This window comes from Pinus tabuliformis, chromosome 1_2, assembly GCF_031772625.1.
Source record: "Pinus tabuliformis cultivar Carrire ecotype Pingquan chromosome 1_2, CPIR1, whole genome shotgun sequence".
In the NCBI taxonomy this organism is placed as follows: domain Eukaryota; kingdom Viridiplantae; phylum Streptophyta; class Pinopsida; order Pinales; family Pinaceae; genus Pinus; species Pinus tabuliformis.
In genome coordinates, this window is record NC_142298.1 from 1,164,559,544 (window position 1) to 1,164,566,344 (window position 6,801).

A 6,801-nucleotide genomic window follows, 5' to 3' on the forward strand; every position below is an offset into this window, starting at 1 on the left:
GATGTGGGTCATATGGAGGAGCAGCTGCTAGAGATGGGAAAAGAGTTGAGTAGGATAGGAGACAGGGAAAGAGTGATGAAATCTCAACTAGAGGCTGAGAACACATGGATAAGGAGGCAGGTACAAGAAAAAGAGAGCCAAATGGAAATTATGGCACGTCTCTCCATTGAGGCACTCTAGTGCAGGATGCTAGCAAAATCATATGCCTTATACCTCAAAGAACATTGGTTGCACTTTCAGATAAAAACCCTAGCACAATGAGGGACTATGACTTTCCAAGACTATAGGTAGTTCATTGACCTCTGTGACTAAAGCACCCTGGAGGACAGGGCCAAGATATCCGAATCCTACTTACATAACTTGGCCTTAACATACATGAATGTGTGGAACCCCAATCCAAAGTTGGGGTACTTACAATTGATGGCCTTGGCATCATGGATGATTCATGAGGAGGTCAGGGCTAAGGAAGTAAAAATGGTATTGGAAAGAGAAGAAACATATCCCCTTTACATCAAAGCATAACAGGGAAATTCCATGGCTATCATTAGCACCCACAACCTCATCAACAATGATCCCTAGCTTGCACCAAGATAACTAGCTACACAAGAGTAAGAAGTCCCTCATTTTGAAGAAACTTTGAGATTTCTAGGGGATAAAATCCAGAAAGAATGCCAAAGGAGATGGAACGCCTTACCATACAACATAAATATTAGGGAGTATCATTCACCTGAAAGAATGAGGGATGCACTAGAAATGACCCCATTGTATAAGAAGGCACTACGGAGACTCAAGGTCAACTGGATTGGCTTGAAACTCAGTCCACCATTTCTCTTGGGTATGTTAGAAGGGAGAAAGGAAGAAGAAGAAAGAAAGTAGTGGGAGGAAATAGAGAAGCATGCGGGATTTTATCCACAAGAGGATATAAAAACAGAAGCTTGGAATGTCAGGGAGGCCACCAAAGCAATGAAAAACTTGGACATAGGTTGAGTTGCTCAGAGGGTGAGAAACACTTTAGTAGGGGGGTGGCGATGAGGCTCATCTATGGGAAAATTATATGGACCTTAATGCCACTCACTCGCTTATTAACATCAACTTTTCTCATGTTTCTTTAGATGTTTTGTTATACTTTTCTTAATGAGAAGGGTAAATATGAGATGTCATGTCTTGTGGTCTAATGTGCATTGATTGCAGGTTTTGGAGAAAATTTTGGCTAATTAAGGTGCAGGAACTCGAAGTAGACAAGAAGTAGGTATTTTAGGAGATAGGATCTTCCTCCTTAACTCCTCACTCACTCGAAGATTCCTCCACCAAATCTCATATGCTCGGAGTTACAAGCAATTGAGCCATTAAGACCATTGGCAGCCAAGCCAATGATAGTTGAAGACCATCCAATCTTGAGTTTGGAAGCCAAGCCTCCCTAAATTTAAGGAAGTTGTTTGTAGCTTCAGTGGTATAAATAAGAAAGACTAGATCCTCATTAGGCTTCGACTTTTTTTGTTGTAGCCAAGAGGCGTTTTTGAGCTAAGACATTGTGATTCATGACTTATGTATTTTTGATATTTTAATGAAAATGAGATGCATTCCCTTAATCCAGCATTGAGTTGACTCATAGGGTTGAAACACTTGGGTTAGGGCCCAACCCTATCAGCAGAGATTCCTTTTTTTTGCACATGTATGCTTAGATTACATTCATAGTTAGTTGTTGAAGTGATTTTGGTTTTTTTAATTTGCAAGTATTTGGATGATTAATTAGTTTTCCTCCATTTTTGGATAGTTAGATCAATGGTATCATAGTGATATAAGGCACTCCAAAAAATCTTGTGATAGTGGCTTTTACCTCATCTCCCTTATGGGATCATGACTTGAGGGTTCCATTCACACAACCCAAAAACACATTTCTTGCTCTAATGCATGATCTAAGGTTTCTTGTTGAGTATGTCATTGTCTTTTAGTTTCTTAGGATTATTTGAAATTTTTATTTTGATCTCTTAAGTTTTGCTATGGTTTCCAAGCACTTCCATTCATGAACTTAGCCATTAGCTAATAATAACTTTGTTTTCCTCCATTCAATGAATCTCTTCCATCTATATATGTATTTGTGCATAAATGAAGACTAGAGTCCATGTTGTTGCAGGAGCTTCTAATTTGCAGGGAGACCTCATCTCATTTTCCTCATCCAAATCCTATCCACCCATTTTTCCAAATCCCACTAAAACCTAAATTGGAATTCTTGTTTTATAAGCAAAATTGCCATTTCCATTGAGAAAATCAAACCATATTGAAGCATATGACAAAGCTTTGGATAGTGTTCACCCCCTCCATGCCTTATTTCTCCATTAGATACCTTTCCCACACTTCATTCTACCTTCCCTCCCATTTGCTAAGTTTTCGGCCTATTTCCTGTAGTAAAATAGGGCATCCTATAGTAGAACTAGGACATCCTCTAGCAGTACTACAGAAAACCCTGTAGCAACCTGTTTCAAGCCCGAATTTAGCAAAATTGTTATCTGAGCATGGATTAGGCCTCTCCCTAGCTTCCATACCCTGGAGACCATTCCATACCTCTTCCACCATACCTATCTCCCCTGTCAAAAAACAAGTGAATATTACCATTTGCTTTCATAAAATAAAACATCAAAAGAGGGTTTTTTCTACAATTCCAAAATTAACACATACATGCAACAATCATAATACCTCTTAGATCATATTACATGCTCAGTTAGTCTAGATCATCACATGTTATAAGCAAGGTTAATCTAGGTTTATTTTGCAAGAAAAATGTGTCAATGTGTAGCTAGAGGATTTCATGTCACTTTACAAGCATCTTCCAATTCAGTCTTTCATTCCTTAAAATAGGCACCATTCCTTTTCTTTCATTAAGGATAATTTCCCCTATCCATTTGGTATTTATACTTCTTCTAGTCAATATAAGTCTGGTTTGAGAAACCCTATTGGTCTATCACCCCAGTTGAAAAGTGACAAGAGTAGACCATTACATCTACTGTGTATACAACACTATCACCTCCAAGTTTGTATGAACCCCTGGTTGATGAAGTAAATTTGGTAGCCCCGGGAGTTGCAGCATTCTTGCTGTAATTTTGGTGCTCATCATTTTGGGACCATTGTCGGGGAGGTGTCTAAGTAGATGTGATTTCTTCTCTCTTTCTTTCCTTATTTCTTTCTCATTATGCAAATAGTTCCATTTAGCGAATGGTAGCAATCTCTTTCTTTCTTTCCAATTCTGCAAATAGTTCCATTTAGCAAGTACTTGCAATTTGGTTTTGCTTTCTTTCTATTCTACAAGTAGTTATAAAAAACCCTAAAAACAAAACTCCTTTCATGCCTCGTAGGAGTAGAGACAACTTAGGGAAATTTTTTCCAAATACCCCAACCACATCAAACAACCAACCTTCCCTCTTCTTCGGTGGTTGTGAGCTAGAGGACCCATTAGGCGAACAACCAGAGATCTTTGAAGAGCCTATAGGGGAAGAAGAAGAGACCATTCCACCAACTTACACCATGGTTGAAAATAGAAATGGGATTGTAGACAGAGAAGGAGCTAAGAATAGAGTTGAGGGTAATTTTCCCATCAGAGAAACTTATGGGGATGCTAGGATGAAAAACATAAGCCCCTCTGCTCTTCCTCACTTACATGGCCTAACCTTAGAAGACCTAGATAACTTTTTGTTTGAGTTTTTTGTCATATGTAGAACTTTTGATTACAGATATGATGACCAGAAGTTGAAATTGTTACCATCCACTCTCAAAGATGTAGGCTTGTTGGTTCATGGGTTTACCTAGGGACAGTATCACCACCTGGGCTCAAATGCAACAAGCCTTCAACAATAAGTATAGGGACTACTGCAGGTCCAAAGATACCAAAGAGGAAATTTTTAAAATGACCTTGGGACATGATGAATCTTTAGAAGATTATGAGGAAAGATTCCAACCCAACTATAAAAGGGCCAGGTGCACCCTTAATCTTGAATCTCTTAATCTAGTCCTTCTTGGGGGTATCATTGAAGATCTCCTAGAAACCCTAAACCTGCTGTCAGGAGGGGACATCTATCAGTTACCCTATGATGATATCAAGACAGTTTTTAGGAATCATTCTAGGGAAACTAGAAAGAAGGGTAGGGCTAGTCAAGATTTGGCCAGTTCATCCTCCTCCAACACATCTATAAAAAGTGAAATTGGGAACATGTTGGAAGACTTTACGAGTGAAACACTGCATACCATTTCTCTGCAAATGGACACCATTCAGATAAAGTGGAACTAGATAGAGCCTTAGATGTCTTCTTCCCTAGATGCACTAGGAGGCACCCTAGGAATGAATGTCCATTAAATCTTATAGAAATATACTCGGTATGTGAGGAAAACCACTCCAAAGACAATTACCCTTCTCTGCCTAGATTAAAATTTGTGTATCAGGGAACTGAAGGGGTGACTGAACAACTCTGCTACATCAACCAAAGGAGGCCTCAAGGACCTCGACCATACCAGCAAGGCATGAAAGGGTCATCCTATTCATATTACAACCCTAACCAAAATACATTTATTCCCCGTTGGTGCCCTCCTCATCCTTCATGGTACACACCTTCTCCCTGGTATTTTGCACCTCAATACCATTCCCAACTTGCCAACCAACCATTTCATCCATATGCTCCTCCACAACCTCAGTGGAATGCACCATCCCAAGGGTGGAGACCCCCATACAAGCAAGATCTAGCTTTGCTACCTCCACCTCCATCTCAACCACAACTCCTACACCTTGCTCCACCTAAGCAACCTCAGATGTCTGCCCAACCAAATCCGAACCCGAACAACAGACAGGCACAACAGGTCTACAATGAAGAAACATCTTACCCTGCCTATGATGTGGAAAGTCAAGAAATTAACCTTAGGTTTGGAAGAGTTCTTCCAAGTTATCAACCTCCATCTCCACCTAAGGAGCATGAAGAGGAAAGGGAGAAGAGTGTCCCTCAAGCAAATCCACCTCCTTTTCCTGAGAGATTAACCCATCATGTCCAGCACACCCCAGAAGAGACTAAACTTCTAGGTGAATTGAAAAACCTGTGTGTTAAAATCCTGCTTCTCCAAGCTATCAAGGATGTCCCCATCTACAACAAGTTAATCAAGGAGAAGTGTTTCAAACAGTAGGGAATACGAAAGAAAGACAACCCTACCATTAATTTCATTGGAAAATTGCTGACTTAATGTTGCAGCGGGTGATTTTGCCAAAGTATCTAGATCCTAGAAGTCCTGTAGTAGATGTGCACATTGATGGCATCATTGTCCCCTATGCCTTGATTGATCTTGGGGCTGCCATCATGGTGATGACTAAGGATACTATGATTAAATTGAATTTCCAGGGATCATTAAGAAAGACCACAACAGTATTGCAGCTTGTGAACAGGTCCATAGTAGCTCCTAAGGGAGTTGTTGAGGATGTGATGCTCTCCATTGATTCCTATGAATACCCCATTGACTTCTTAGTTCTCCAACCTAAGACCAAGTTCAGTGGTTATCCTCTCATCCTTTGGAGGCCATGGTTAGACACTATCGATGCTTACATAAGTTGCAGGGTTGGGAATATGACCATTAAAAATGGGCATTTGTATGTTCCTATTGAACCATCTCTGGAGCATGACTTACCTTTATGGTTTGAAGAGGAGGAAGATGAAATCAACTCTTCCCTAATTTGTACCATAGATGCTACTATAGGAGGGGGGAACCTGATGAAGATGACTTGATTGAGCGAATCCTCCAGAATCAGCCCCCCAACACCATGTCTCTTGAGGATTTAGTGAAGGAAGCCGAAGATAACCCTTGGAATGATCTATGCTTAGCTGACTCAAGCCCTAATCATGTCAATATGATAGAATTTTGCCCAGAAATAGCATTGAAAATCAACCCCCCTCTCTCTGTACATCAGGAAGAGGAGTTATGTGACACGCTAAGAAAGTACCTGAATGCCTTTTCCTGAAGTTACAAGGAAATGAAGGGAGTTCACCCTTTAGTGTACTCACCACATTTACATCAAGGAAGGGTGCAAGCTAGTGTTCCAACCTCAGAGGATAATGAATCCAACCCTCAAGGATATAGTCAAAGAAGAATTGTGGAAGTTGATGGATGTAGGGTTCATTTACCCCATCTCAGATAGTGAGTGGGTGTCTCCTCTGGTTCTGGTTCCAAAGAAAAATGGAAAGTGGAGGATCTGTGTGGATTACCGAGAGCTAAAAAAAGAAAAAAGAAAAAATACCATTCCCCTCTACCTTTCATTGACCAAATATTAGATGGTCTAGAAAGAAAGAAGTTCTTCTCTTTCCTGGATGGATTCAGTTGTTACAATCAAATCCAGATCAGTCAAGAGGACCAGGATAAAACCACCTTCACTTAACCTTGGGGTACCTTTTCTTATGGGCTCCTTCCTTTTAGTTTATGCAATGCCCTTGCCACTTTTCAGAGGGTAGTCCTTAGCATCTTTGCAGAGCTAGTCCATGATTCTATGGAAATTTATATGGATTATTTCACCCCCTGTGGGTGTGATTTCCTGGAGGTTCTCTCTAACTTGGGAAAGGTATTAAATAAATGCATTGAAATGAACCTATCCCTTAGTCCCGAGAAGTGTGAGTTCTTGATGACTGCAAGGATTGTTCTAGGTCACTCAATATCCCAAGAATGACTGCAAGTAGACCCAATAAGATAGATATCATAAAGAGGGTCCCTACTCCTCAGAAGAAGAGGGATGTCAGAAATTTCTTAGGCTTAGTTGGATACTATAGGAGATTCATAAGAGAC